Source organism: Entelurus aequoreus, linkage group LG04 (genome assembly GCF_033978785.1).
Source record: "Entelurus aequoreus isolate RoL-2023_Sb linkage group LG04, RoL_Eaeq_v1.1, whole genome shotgun sequence".
Taxonomy (NCBI): Eukaryota; Metazoa; Chordata; class Actinopteri; order Syngnathiformes; family Syngnathidae; genus Entelurus; species Entelurus aequoreus.
The window spans coordinates 68,986,878-69,001,429 of record NC_084734.1 but is presented as its reverse complement, the minus strand read 5'-3'; positions in this window follow the sequence as shown (position 1 = coordinate 69,001,429).

The following is a 14,552-nucleotide window of genomic DNA, read 5'->3' as shown; positions in this document are numbered from 1 at the left end:
TATTGGATCAAAGATCCCATTTACTGCCCAAAACAGCAATTCAAATCTGCTGAAACAGCTACAAAAGCAACATGCTTCGACAAAGCTAGTAAAGAGAGACACAGACTCCGATGCCACTTCACCTCCACCACATGGAAAGCGAGCTAAAGAAAACACTCCAAACTCTGCCTCTGCTCATCATTCAGCACTGAAGGTACACACACTGTGTCAATTCTCTTATATACTCTTTCATTCTAGACTTCTAGAGTGTTTGATTATCACATCACTCTAAATGTATAGACTATAAAGTTCACAAACATAACGAGGGATCCTAGTGGGCCAGGCCAATCTTTCCTTATCTCTAAACTAATAATGGGGAAATTTGTAGTGTGTTCTGGGCTTCAGTACAGTGTTGACATCCTGAAGACATGATTTTATTTCGGAAGTCCTTGAGAGAAAAAAATGTCTGGTTAGGCGTGTGTATGTCATGTGTGCCTTCCTTGGGTGAAGCCAGGTTTACAGCTATGTTGTGACATGTTGTTATTATGCTGTTTGTTACTTATGTATGTTATGTTGCAGCTATTTAAAATAGTTTTGTCAATTTGTTCTGGCCTGAAATACATTTGCCCTTGGAAACATATATTTGTCTTTGTGTGTTGTATGTAGAGCACATTGCTTAGCAGAGTTCAGTGATGCAAATGCATGTCAAGTTGATCAACAGATTGTATTATTCTCCAGTGCAATAGCAGTACTGAAATGAAGGCTAAAAGGGCATTAATGGGAGCTTTAAAAGAAAAAAAGAAGTAACTAAATAGTTACTTTTCACAGTAACGCATTACTTTTTGGTGTAGGTAACTGAGTTAGTAACTGAGTTACTTTTGAAATAAAGTAACTAGTAACTGTAACTAGTTACTGGTTTTCAGTAACTAACCCAACAGTGGTCATGAGACATGCAAATATAAATTGAATTAAGAAGACTTAAAGGAAATTAAATGAACTCAAATAATCCAACACACATAACGATGCAATATGTACATACAGCTAACCTAAATAGCATGTTAGCATCGATTAGCTTTCAGTCATGCACTGACCAAATATGCCTGATTAGCACTGCACACAAGTCAATAACATCAACAAAACTCATCTTTGTGCCTTCACGCACATTCAAAGTTTGGTGGACAAAATGAGACAAAAAATGAGTGGCATAAAACAAGTCGGAGAAAGTTGTACATGTAAACAAACTACGGTGAGTTGAAGGACCACCAAAATGAGTAGGACAAAACGCCACTCGCCAAATAGTCTCTAATCACTGAAGGATGTTTAACATAAACAGTGTGATTTCTAACAATTAGGGAGGTTTGTGTCATTGTTGTTCTCCTACAGAAACCATATCAAAACAAAAAATATATTTTTTCCCTCATTGTTTTTCAAATTTTCATACATTTTTGAAAAAGCTCCAGAGAGGCACCAGGCCGGCGCTAAAGATGCAGCTCTATAGCCGCGGGTTGCCGACCTATGCCAATGCTAGCGAGTGAGAAACAGGTTGTACTGTGCCATTCGTGTGCCAACTAGCGATGGGGAGGTATATGAATATAGCTTGGAAACCATATTTTTGTTTGCAACTCAAAGAAAAAAAAAATGAGAGATGACTCAGATTGTATCTCAAAATATGTGTGAGCGGGTGAGCTCATAAACCAAGGTACAACTGTACACTGAGTGGCATGGTTAAACCCCAATCAAGCATGTTGATTCTGATTTATATAAAAGGTTCCTGCTGTGCTAAGCAAAACAGGATGAGTAACAAGAAACTTTTAGTTAAAAGCATTCCAGTTACTAGGAACAAAAAGTTCCTGGCCAACTGATGGAAAAAAAGGCTTATGTGTTGAGTTTGCATGGGACTTTGTTGTCATCCCAGCACACATGAGACACATGAGATGGTACACAATTTAGTACTTCCATCCATCTTCAACCGCTTATCCGGAATCGGGTCGCGGGGACAGCAGCTCCAGCAAAGACCCCCAGACTTCCCTCTCCAGAGCAACATTTGCGACTTCCTCCTGGGGAATTCCGAAGCGTTCCCAGGCCAGAGAGGAGATGTAATCCCCCCATCTGGTCCTTGGCCTGCCGCGGGGCCTCCTCCCAGTGGGACGTGCAACGAGGACCTCCCTAGGGAGACGCTCGTGAGGCATCCGCACGAGATGCCCGAACCACCTAAGCTGGCTCCTTTCCAAGCGAAGGAGCAGCGGCTCTACTCCGAGTCTCTCTCGGGTGACTGCACTTCTCACCCTATCTCTAAGGGAGATGCCAGCCACCCTTCTGAGGAAACTCATTTCGGCCGCTTGTAGCCGCGATCTTATTCTTTCGGTCATTACCCACACTTCATGACCATAGGTGAGAGTAGGAATGTAGATAGCTCGGTAGACCGAGAGCTTTGCCTTCTGGCTCAGCTTTTTAATTCAATTTAGTACTTGTCCCATATTAATCCCAACAAGTACCCAAAGAATATTAATATGCACATACTGATGTAAATAGAATACAATATGAATAGTGTAGGTTCTAAATAGTTACAAGCTACACGTATATCAATAGAATTGAATAAATATAAATTTAGAATAGATTGTGATCATGTAGGCAAGGCAAGGCAAGGCAACTTTATTTGTATAGCGCTTTTCATACACAAGGCAGACTCAAAGTGCTTCACAGACAACAAAGTGAAATGAAAGAAAATAAAAGCAAAATTAAAATGCAGACAATAAAAATAAAAACAGTGCAGACGTTAAAAGTTAAAAGATTAAAAGATTTAGCTGAAAGCTAAGGTGAACATAAAAGTCTTCAGTCTAGTTTTAAAAGTAGTGAGAGTTGGGGAGAGTCTGACATCTTCAGGAAGTTTATTCCAGCTATGTGTTGCATAGTGACTGAATGATGATCTCCCTTGATTTGAGTTTACTCTTGGAACCGCTAACAGATTGGTCTCAGAAGATCTTAGTGATCTAGAGGGCGTATATAGTGGGAGCATATCAGTGATATACTTGGGCCCTAGACCATGTAGTGATTTATATGTGAGCAGGAGGATTTTGAAATCTATTCTCTGATGTACAGGGAGCCAATGTAAGGATTTAAGAATTGGTGTAATGTGCTCACATTTTTTGGTCTTTGTTAGAACTCTAGCAGCAGCGTTCTGAACAAGCTGTAGCTGCCTGACAGTTTTTTTGGGAAGACCTGCAAGGAGACCATTACAATAGTCTAGCCTACTGGTAATAAAGGCATGTACAAGTTTTTCTAAGTCTTGAGCTGACATGAGCCCTCTAAGTCTTTTTACATTTTTGAGGTGATAGTAGGCCGATTTTGTTACTGATTTGATGTGACTGTCGAAATGTAAATCAGAATCTAAAATAACCCCAAGATTTCTGGCTTTATTTGAGGTTTTCAGGGACAGTGATTGAAGGTGTTGGATGACTTTAAACCTTCTTTTTTAGCACCAAAAACAATTGTCTCAGTTTTATCTTCATTTAGTTGTAGGAAATTTTGGCACATCCAGTGTTTGACTTGCTCAATGCACTGGCACAGAAGATCTATGGGGCGATAGTCATTTGGTGATAGCGCTACATAGATTTGGGTGTCATCGGCATAGCAATGATGGTCAATGTTATTATTTTGCATGATTTGTCCTAGTGGGAGCATATAGATGTTAAATAAAGTCGGCCCCAAGATTGAACCTTGGGGGACTCCACACGTTACGTTGGTTGGTTCTGATACAAAGTCACCAATGGAAACAAAATAGTTCCTATCTTGTAGATATGACTTGAACCAGCTTAAAACTGTGCCTGAGATCCCCACCCAGTTTTCCAACCTGTCCAAAAGTATTGAGTGGTCGACAGTGTCAAATGCAGCACTGAGGTCCAAAAGCATTAATACTGAAGTTTTGCCAGAGTCTGTGTTTAGACGGATGTCATTTATAACTTTAAGAAGGGCCGTCTCTGTGCTATGAAGAGGTCGAAATCCTGACTGGAAGTTGTTGTGGCAGCCAGTAGAAGCCAAGAAGTGATTTAGTTGTTGGAGGACAACTTTCTCAATTATTTTACTTATGAATGGTAGATTTGAAATTGGTCTGTAGTTGTTGATAACAGAGGCATCTAGGCTCTGCTTTTTTAGAAGAGGTTTAATGACTGCAGTTTTGAAAGCCTTCGGGAAATTGCCCGATTTAATAGAATTATTAACTATTTGCAAGATGTCTGTTGATAGGCAGTCAAAAACATTCTTAAAGAAGTTGGTAGGTAAAACATCAAGGCAGCAGGTGGATGACTTTAGAGCTGTCACCGTTTCCACTAGAGTTTTAGAGTCTATGGCATTAAAGCTTGCCATCATTGCTGTGTTACTTTTGCCTAAATGGGGTGGTGATCCAACTTTTTTACTTGAGATATTGATGGTGCGTCTGATGCCTTCAATTTTATCAGTATAAAAGAATGCAAAGTCATTGCATTTCTGCGTGGAATGGAGTTCGGCTGGTATTTGTGTTGGGGGTTTAGTCAGTCTGTCAACGATTGTGAATAGGGTTTTGGCCTTATTTGTGTTGCTGTTTATGATATTGGAGAAGAATGTTTCTCTAGCACTTTTTAAGACTAAATTGTAGGCCTGGAGGCTCTCTTTATAGATGTCATGGTGAATATGAAGTTTTGTATTCCGCCAGATTCGTTCAGCCTTCCTGCACTCTCTTCTCTGGGCTGTTACAGCAGCAGATTTTCTCCAGGGTGCCTTTTGCTTGCCAGAAATCGTTTTAACTGTAACAGGTGCAATGATATCTATGATATTCACAATTTTGGAATTAAAGTTGCTTACAAGATCATCAGCATGACATGGGTTTAGAGGTGGTAGTGAGGAGATGGCGTTTTTAAAGAGGACATTAGCATGTTCATTTATGTACCGCTTTTTGACATTCTTTGATTCTGTTTGTGTGTCCGGAATTACAGAAATATTAAAGAAAACACAGAAATGATCAGACAATGAAGGATCAATCACAAGAACATCAGAAACATTGAGACCTTTTGTGATAATCAGGTCCAGGGTGTGTCCCTTATAATGTGTAGCCTCTTTCACATGTTGAGACAGTTCAAATGTGTCTAAAATAGTAAGAAGTTATTTTGCGCCCTTGTCATTTAAATCGTCAATATGAAAATTAAAATCACCAGTTATAACCAGGCAGTCAAAGTCAGTGGAGATGCTAGACAATAGTTCAGTAAAATCATCAAAAAAATTTGCAGAATATTTAGGTGGCCTGTAGATAATTAACAAGAGAATTTTGGGAGAGCATTTCAATGTAGAGCAAATACATTTTAAAACAATGATGGCTAACCAAATAAAGTTGGTACGTATGTAAGTTTAGTGTTCCTTTTGCAAAGATGTTATCCCCCTCTAAATCATCTATATATATATATATATATATATATATATATATATATATATATATATATATATATATATATATATATATATATATATATATATATATATATATGTATATATGTACACTACCGTTCAAAAGTTTGGGGTCACCCAAACAAATTTGTGGAATAGCCTTCATTTCTAAGGACAAGAATAGACTGTCGAGTTTCAGATGAAAGTTCTCTTTTTCTGGCCATTTTGAGCGTTTAATTGACCTCACAAATGTGATGCTCCAGAAACTCAATCTGCTCAAAGGAAGGTCAGTTGTGTAGCTTCTGTAACGAGCTAAACTGTTTTCAGATGTGTGAACATGATTGCACAAGGGTTTTCTAATCATCAATTAGCCTTCTGAGCCAATGAGCAAACACATTGTACCATTAGAACACTGAAGTGATAGTTGCTGGAAATAGGCCTCTATACACCTATGTAGATATTGCACCAAAAACCAGACATTTGCAGCTAGAATAGTCATTTACCACATTAGCAATGTATAGAGTGTATTTCTTTAAAGTTAAGACTAGTTTAAAGTTATCTTCATTGAAAAGTACAGTGCTTTTCCTTAAAAAATAAGGACATTTCAATGTGACCCCAAACTTTTGAACGGTAGTGTATATATATATATATATATATATATATATATATATATATATATATATATATATATATATATATATATATATATATATATATATATATATATATATATATATTTGACCATTTGATTTTAAAGGATTTGTAACTCAGTTTATAAGGAATGAGCTTTACTTTGAGGTTAGATGGGGGTTCTCTTTTAGGATTCTCTTATCAGTTCCATCAATCAGTGACACAATTGTACAATGAAGACTATACATCAAAGTGTGTGTTTTTTGTTAGTTTTGTATGTTCCCGGTGCTCTACAACAGTGGTCCCCAACCACCGGGCTGCGGCCCGGTACCGGCCCGTGGATCGATTGGTACTGGGCCGCACAACAAAAAATAAAAAAATAAATGTTTTTATTTGTATTAATTTTTTTATTACAAACGTAAATCAACATAAAAAACACAAGATACACTTACAATTATTGCACCAACCCAAAAAAAACTCCCTCCCCCATTTACACTCATTCACACTCATTCGCACAAAAAGGTTGTTTCTTTCTGTTATTAATATTTCTGGTTCCTACATTATATATAAATATAGATTTCACTACAGTCTGCAGGGATATAGTCCTTAAGCACACATGATTGTAATGTTTTATGACAAAAAAAAATAAAAATAAAATAAAAAATAAAAAATAAATAAATAAATAACCCCCCCCCCCCTCCCCGGTCCGTGGGAGAAATTTTCAAGCGTTGACCGGTCTGCAGCTACAAAAAGGTTGGGGACCACTGCTCTACAACATGCTGAATGGTAGACTACATTTGTGTTGCTGGCTTTCCTTACCCTTTTTTTTTTACTGACCATGCATCCCTTCATGCATTTTCCTATTGTCTGACATTGCAACATTACTTTGTTCCTGGTTTTGCCATTCAGACAAGATCTGCAATTTCTATTCCTCGGAGGAGAGGAGAGCTTTCTCTTCTTCATTTTTGAGGCAATTTAATGCACTTTGTCCCCCATGTTCAATTTGTCAATGTAGAATGCCAGGAGGTGTCCTTGGGGTTGACCACCGGTCATTGCTCTCCCTGACACGCAGAGAGCGAAAACGAAAGAAACAATGTCAGGCAGTGAGAGAGAAAGCATAGAGTGGAGAGAAAATGAACCTGACAAAGGCCCTGAAACAGATCTTTCCCACTCAGCAGAGCCAAGGGAGTGTGCAGCCTGCCTGTCAGCACCTCTCATTAGTCAAAGGCAGCCTTCCTGACAATGTGACACTGATTACTGAAAGCCCTGATTCGGACTTTCTCTGCGTCTCTGTGCAGCTCCAAATAGTGTCAGTTAAACTATACACACACACGGACACTCACACACTTTATCCGGTCGTTCTCGTTTCCTTCAAAATCCCCCCTTCCAACTCCAGTGAGATTGAAACGTTCAATAAAATGAGTTATAAAAGGTCAAACAGATTTGTACCAACTCTCTTCGAGATCAATGCATTGATTTTTCACACTCTGTTAATGAATATAAAATTGTGTTTTGTGATCAAAAATCTTGAAATGAATTGGTATGACTTGGATTTTAGAGGAACTAAAACAATACTTTTTGTTTAAATGTCTATAGGTTACATGGTATATGCTGCTACCTTGTCGGGATGGAGAGGCTTGCGTGACTCAGTGACTCAGAAGGCTATTTCGGAGAGGGCTCATACCCTTGAGTAGAGGCTGGACGAAAAGTAGCACCTGGTCCTCCAGGTTGGCGGTTGGGTGTGGGGTTAACAACCCTTCCCTGTAAAACACCACCTGTTACAGAAACGCCAACAAGAGATCAATAAGACATCAACACCTTGGTTCAGGGAAGAGAGGGGTTTTTTCAATAAGAAGTTTTATGACGCCATGGGGTGAAAACCAGAAGTCTCTGGAAGCTACGAGGCCGATAACCCTTCTTTCGACCAGGACTGCCTACATCGGTACATGGAATGTGACAGTACGGGACAATACGAGACAGGCAAGATTTGACACAAAGAGCATGACGATGACCTGGATCCAATTGGAGAGAACGGCCCAAGACAGAAATGCCTGGAGATCACTTGTTGACGGCCTATGCCCCAGAAGTGGTAGTAGGCGTAAGTAAGTAAGTATATAGGTTCTCACTTAATAGTGGTCCCTCCAAGATACTTGCACACAAGCAAATTTCCCAACAGGATTTCTTAGGATACTGTACATTTGAATTATATTCTCTATTTTTCTACTGCTTATCTCTGGGTTGCAGGGAGCTGGAGACTATCCTAGCTTAACTATTAAATTGTGATGTGTGTAGCAGTTATGTTTTTATCTGAATATTAGGACACATACAGTCTTACATACATTTGTTTATCTGGGTCTTGGTAGGGAAACTCGAAATTCTCATTATCTGGCCACCTCCTTCAGGTCCACCAGAAGCGTTCCCTGGAGATGCAAGACATAGTCCTTCCAGCATGTCCTAGGTTTACCTCCAGTGCTCCTTCCCGGCCGGGCATGCCCAGAACCCCTCACCAGAGAGGCATCCAGATGAGATACATGAGCAACCTCAACTGGCTCCTGTAAAGAAGCAACGGCTTTACACTGACCTCCTTCTGAATGTCCGAACGTCTTACCCTTTCTCTAAGGGTGAGTCTGACCACACTGAGGAGGAAAATATTTTTGGCCGCTTGAATCTGTAATGTTTTTCTTTCAGCAACTACCGAAAGCTCGCAAACATTATTGAGGTTAGGAACGTAGTTCAACCGATAAATCAAGAGTTATGACTTATGTCTCAGCTCTCGTCACCACGGCGGTTCCAAACAGCAACCTCTGTACTGTAAATGGTGTGGTGATTCAGCTGTCCAGGCACCTGCTCCAGCCTTCCCTCACTCGTGAACAAGACCCCTGAGATACTTGAACTCCTCTCCCTAAGACAAGACCTCAGTCTAATCCTGGACGTTGCAATTCAACCTTTCCAATAAATAAATCAAATCCATTAAGACATGTTCTTATTTCAAGTTTGTTACACCAGAAAACTTTTCCTTGTTTTAAAATGAATTTGCAAAGAGCACCTGCAGGATTTTTAGATTTTAAAGAAATAGGAGATGATGCTTTGGTTGCTCAAATTGTAATTGCACCGAATACGCACCAGTATTTCAGTGTCTAATTACCCACCCATTTGCATGTGCAAGATGCAAATTATGCCCTGTTGAAATGATGTGAATGATTTAAATCCAAAGAGCAGTGGAAACTAAACTTTACTATGACTAAAGGATGCTAAGACAGGAGTTATAATTTGTTCCTAAAGGGGAACTGCACTTTTTTTTGGATATTTGCCTATTGTTTACAATCATTAGGAGAGACAAGAAGACAAAAACATTTTTTTTTTTGGTGGATTTTTACATATAAAAATCGGCTCGTCCTAGGTAGGCAGCAATGAAGCTAATGGGATTAATGAATTCTACCTGTAAATCACTTTAAAAACGCATTTAAAAACCGTCACCAATACTTCATTTATGTTCCGTAACCTGTATAATAACCAAGCTGTAGTGACATTGTTATTGTTATTGTTATTGTTATTGCTGGTAGGGGCAGCATGGCGAAGTTGGTAGAGTGGCCGTCCCAGCAATCGGAGGGTTGCTGGTTACTGGGGTTCAATCCCCACCTTTTACCATCCTAGTCACGTCCGTTGTGTCCTTGGGCAAGACACTTCACCCTTGCTCCCTATGGGTGCTGGTTAGCGCCTTGCATGGCAGCTCCCGCTATCAGTTTGTGAATGTGTGTGTGAATGGGTGAATGTGGAAATACTGTCAAAGCGCTTTGAGTACCTTGAAGGTAGAAAAGCGCTATACAAGTATAACCCATTTATCATTAAAGCGAGCACTGACGAACTCTCTTTTTGTAGCGTAGGAACACATCGACGTGCTACGGTATTAGCCGTAGAAGTTAACTACGGCGAGAGATAAGCCCACGAAACGTGTTTGAGTTTGTAATACACAACACAATGTGATAAGACACCAATCTGTACTGACTGAAAACATAAAACATCGTATTACAGTATCTGTAAAGTATTATCCCTTATTTAATGTTTTGTTTGTACAGAGCTAGCCAGACAGCGTATGTAATGGAGTTGTAATAACACGCATGACGTGCTGCTTTTATCATGATCAATATAAAGTGTGACTCCCTCAATCGACAGTTGTGCGTTTGGTCCAGCTAGTCGGGAACGTTTTTCTGGTTTAATGGGGTAAGCACAGCATTTATGTCGAAATAGCTTGTGTCCAAATTTAAATTTGCCAAAATTTGCATTCACATTTGTAGCTTCGTGTCACGCCGACCTCACTTTATCGGCTTCCGTCTGCTCCAAGGTTTCACCCTCTTCTTTGTGTTGGCTTCTCGAAGCAACAGTTCATCCTCCATTGATTCAGCTTCAAAAAGGTAAGGTTGTGAATCCTCATTTGTCCAAAATTAGTCGCCTTTGTTGTTTGTTACCAAGGTTGCCATGATTAGAACACACACAAGCATTTTGTTTCCGGAATACACATTTGTTGCCAGAAGTCGGAAGTGCGCTGCTATGGAAACAGAAATCAATGAAGTCAGTACCATTGATTAAAATGATCAAAATATGGTAAATATTTAACATATTACATATTGTTATGAACTTAGACTTAGACATTATACTTAGACAAACTTTATTGATCCACAAGTCAAATTGTTCCACACAGTAGCTCAGTTACAAAGGATGGAAAGGATAATGCAGGTATAAAGTGCCGAAGTAGAAATATAAAATATAACATATGTAATATTTACATATTATATATACAGTATATGATATATACTATAATATATTATATTATATTATATTTTTATGTAATTTATACAATATATAACAAATCCCAATTACCAAGTAACATGTCTGTTACTACATTATACATATACTTGGATAGTGTATATAAAACGTTAATGGAGGGTTTTTAAGTTGTTTTAGAGGACTTTGAATGCTGCAACAGTGACTCCCATTAGCCACATCTTCCAAGTGTTTCTTTTTTTTTTCATCATCTTTAAAATCCTAATAAAAAAACAAGATTTGTGTCTATCATAATGATTGTGAACAATAGGCAACATTCCCAAAATAATGCAGTTCCCCATTTAAGGAATGACAAATTATGACTAGTTAAGTGTTTGTTGTATTTGTTTTTGTATAGGACACGCCTTTGATTAGCAGTTGTCACAGAGCAGTGTCACTCTACAGCCATCAGTGGCTCACGAGGCTGCATGTATTGTTGAATATTTGGCGTTATACATTGACTGATTAAAACCTTTCTGGCAGTTAAAATAATAGGAAAACACACCCTTTTTCACAAGTCCAAATGATATTCGAGTTGTGCTCAATATGCATTGTAAGACGACCATCCATATTATGCAGATGTCTCTAAAAGTTTATAATCATTGGAAAAATGGTCAGAGCTCTCGGGGCAGTTTGCACCTGTACAAAAGGCCACCTTTGCAGAGACATGTTGCTTGATGGGGACCATGTTTTATGAGCAATCTTGCTTAGATTGCAGATGTGCTTGTCAGTCCCCTAAAGGTGTGTAACATATCTAATTATTGGTTTATAGGGTCAAATTTTAGGATTTGATAACAATGAATGTGCCGTGCTAATGCGGAAAAACACTTTGTCCATTGTATGCTGGTAGAATTTGGTTGCTCTGTCATTTAGTTTTAAATAAAAAAATAAATATAGTTGCTGACAAATGTGGTAATAATGTGTTGATAAAGAATACAAGTCAGCATAGACGTATAGCATCTAGATGTCCCTGGGGTTTAAATGCTGCCGCATCACAGGCATACTGCCATGAAAAGTAAGGTCCGGTTAGACGTGTTTAGACTGAAATGTGGTTTAAAAGAACACATTTGTTTTAAAACTGTCTATAATTTTCACAATTACTTAGTTTATGCAATACGAATTTTTGCCAGCCTAAAAAAAAATTATCTGTGTTTACGGCAGTCACTCACCTTGTCTCGTTAACTCGTACTACACACCGGAGCTCTTGTAAAAAGAGCTCAGCGCATGCACTTTTTGCGTCGGATGAAAAGAGCACAGCTCCCTCCCCCCATTCTCACCACATTCTACAGAGGCAATATAGAGAGACTACTGACCAACAGCATCTCTGTCTGGACTGGAGCCTGCAGTGCCTCAGACTGGAAGTCTCCAGAGAGTGGTGAGGACGGCGGAAAAGATCATCAGGACTCCCCTTCCTCCTATCCAGGAGATCGCAAAAAGCCGCTGCCTGACCAGGGCTCAGAAAATCTGCAAAGGCTCCTCCCACCCCCACCAAGGACTGTTTTCACTGCTGGACTCTAGAAAGAGGTTCCGCAGCCTCCGAAGCAGAACCTCCAGGTTCTGTAACAGCTTCTTCCCTCAGGCCGTAAGACTCTTGAACGCATCATAATTATCCCCTCAATTCCCCCCAAAATGGATTAACTCGCTGGAATAAAAAAGACAATATAACACACATCCATAAACATGGTTGCATATGAAAAAGTGCAATATATTTATCTGTACAGTAACCTATTTATTTATTTATATATGCACCTTATTGCTTTTTTATCCTGCACTACCATGAGCTATGGCAACGAAATTTCGTTCTTATCCGTACTGTAAAGTTCAAATTTGGATGACAATAAAAAGTAAGTCTAAGTCTAAGTGTAAGTCTAAGTACGCGCAGAGAGCGCGTGCACACATACAAAAGCAGTGTAAAAGAAGCAATGGACCATTTGCAGTCATCTTGTTGTTATGATTGCCTAACACTTTCCAAATCGGTTTCATTAGCTAACAACACCCAAAGCTAATGCGCGTGCACGTGTTACGTACGTGCAAAGTTACGTCATTACGTAGTAGACGTTGGGATACACCGTATTTTCCGGACTATAAGAAGCACTTAAAATCCTTTTTTTTCCTCAAAACTTGACAATGCGCCTTATAACTCGGTGTGCCTAATGTAAGGAATACGTTTGGTTGAGCTTACCCACCTCGAAGCAATTGTATTTGGTACATGGTGTAATGATAAGTGTGACCGGTAGATGGCAGTCAAACATAAGAGATAAGTGTAGGCTGCACCGTTTGATGTGTTTCGACATACGAGTATTATTAAGGTGTGTGTGTATAAGGTAAGACATATTATCTGGCGTTTTGTTTCACAATATTATGCAAAAGCAACTTTTCTTACCTTCTGGTCCCTGCTGATAGGTCTTTGGGATCTGCATAAATCCTGAAAAATTGCGAGCGTCCGCCTTTGTAGTCCGTGGTGACACCGTAGTCAATAAGATTCTTCTTTTTCTATATCTTCTTGTTATGGGACATTGATCCTCCGCTGTTGCAATTTCTAATAGAAAGTAGCGTTAAGTTCTTACTTATATATGTCAGTAAACTCGCCATGAAAGCGCTAAAACATACCGGTATAGCGAGTTCACCCAAGGAACTTTAGTTATTAGAGTTCCGATGGGACAGTTTTTCACGGGACACATTTCCAGTGTGGTTGTTTCCGGATGAGGAGATGCTGCTCCGTTTTTGATTTAAGTAAAGTCTGAATGTCATTAAAACAGTTTGCTCCATCTTTTGACACTTCTTCCACCTCCGTCCTTGCACGCTACACCGCTACAGCAAAGATGACGGGGAGAAGACGCTGTCCAAGGTGAGCCACGTAAATAAGACCGCCCACAAAACGACGCATCCGGAAGCGACCGTCGGCAAGCGGCTTGAAGATGATCTGTAAAACATAATCTATGCAACATTTTGACTAAAGAACCACCATTACATGTTATATAGAGCACAAGGAAATGTTTTCAATTTTGAAAAAAAAATAAAAATATGACTCCTTTAATGCTCCTTTTATATGAAAAAAGATAAAAAATAGACCATTCATCGGCAGTGCGCCTTATAATCCGGTGCACCCTATGGTCCGGAAAATACGGTCACGCTTAAAATACATTGGAAAGTTAACCCTTTAGGCATCTGTTTAAATGTTGCAGACAGCCCCTTTAACTACATTTATTAAAGAGTAATTATGTTAGTAATTCAATGACTTTTTTGGAAAAGTAACAAGTAACTATGATTAATTACTTTATAAAAGTAATTTCCTTAATATTGGTTACTTCCTACTAAAAATCAAATATAGCTTTTAATCTAAGCCAAGTATTTTAGTATGTCTATCATGAATGCTAACATAATTTATTATCATAGCATCTCATCAGCCATCCCGAAGTATCCATATTCAAGCTTTGTCCAATTGACTACTGCTCTTGTGGGTCATTTTGGCTTCAGTTATTCTTGCTGCAATGCATGATACAAAGTCTGCATGTTGTGTATCATCATTGGATACTGCCTTCTAACAAGGCCAGAAAGCAGACAGTTTGACAGCTGCTGGAGCATTTTAATAGCCCTGGTGTTAAACTGCAAAACTCTGAGGAGGCATGTGAATAAACGGCTGCCAAGACACACAGGCAAAAACTCCTCCCGCCTCTCTGTTCAAATTGGCCAGTGAACAATAAGACTGT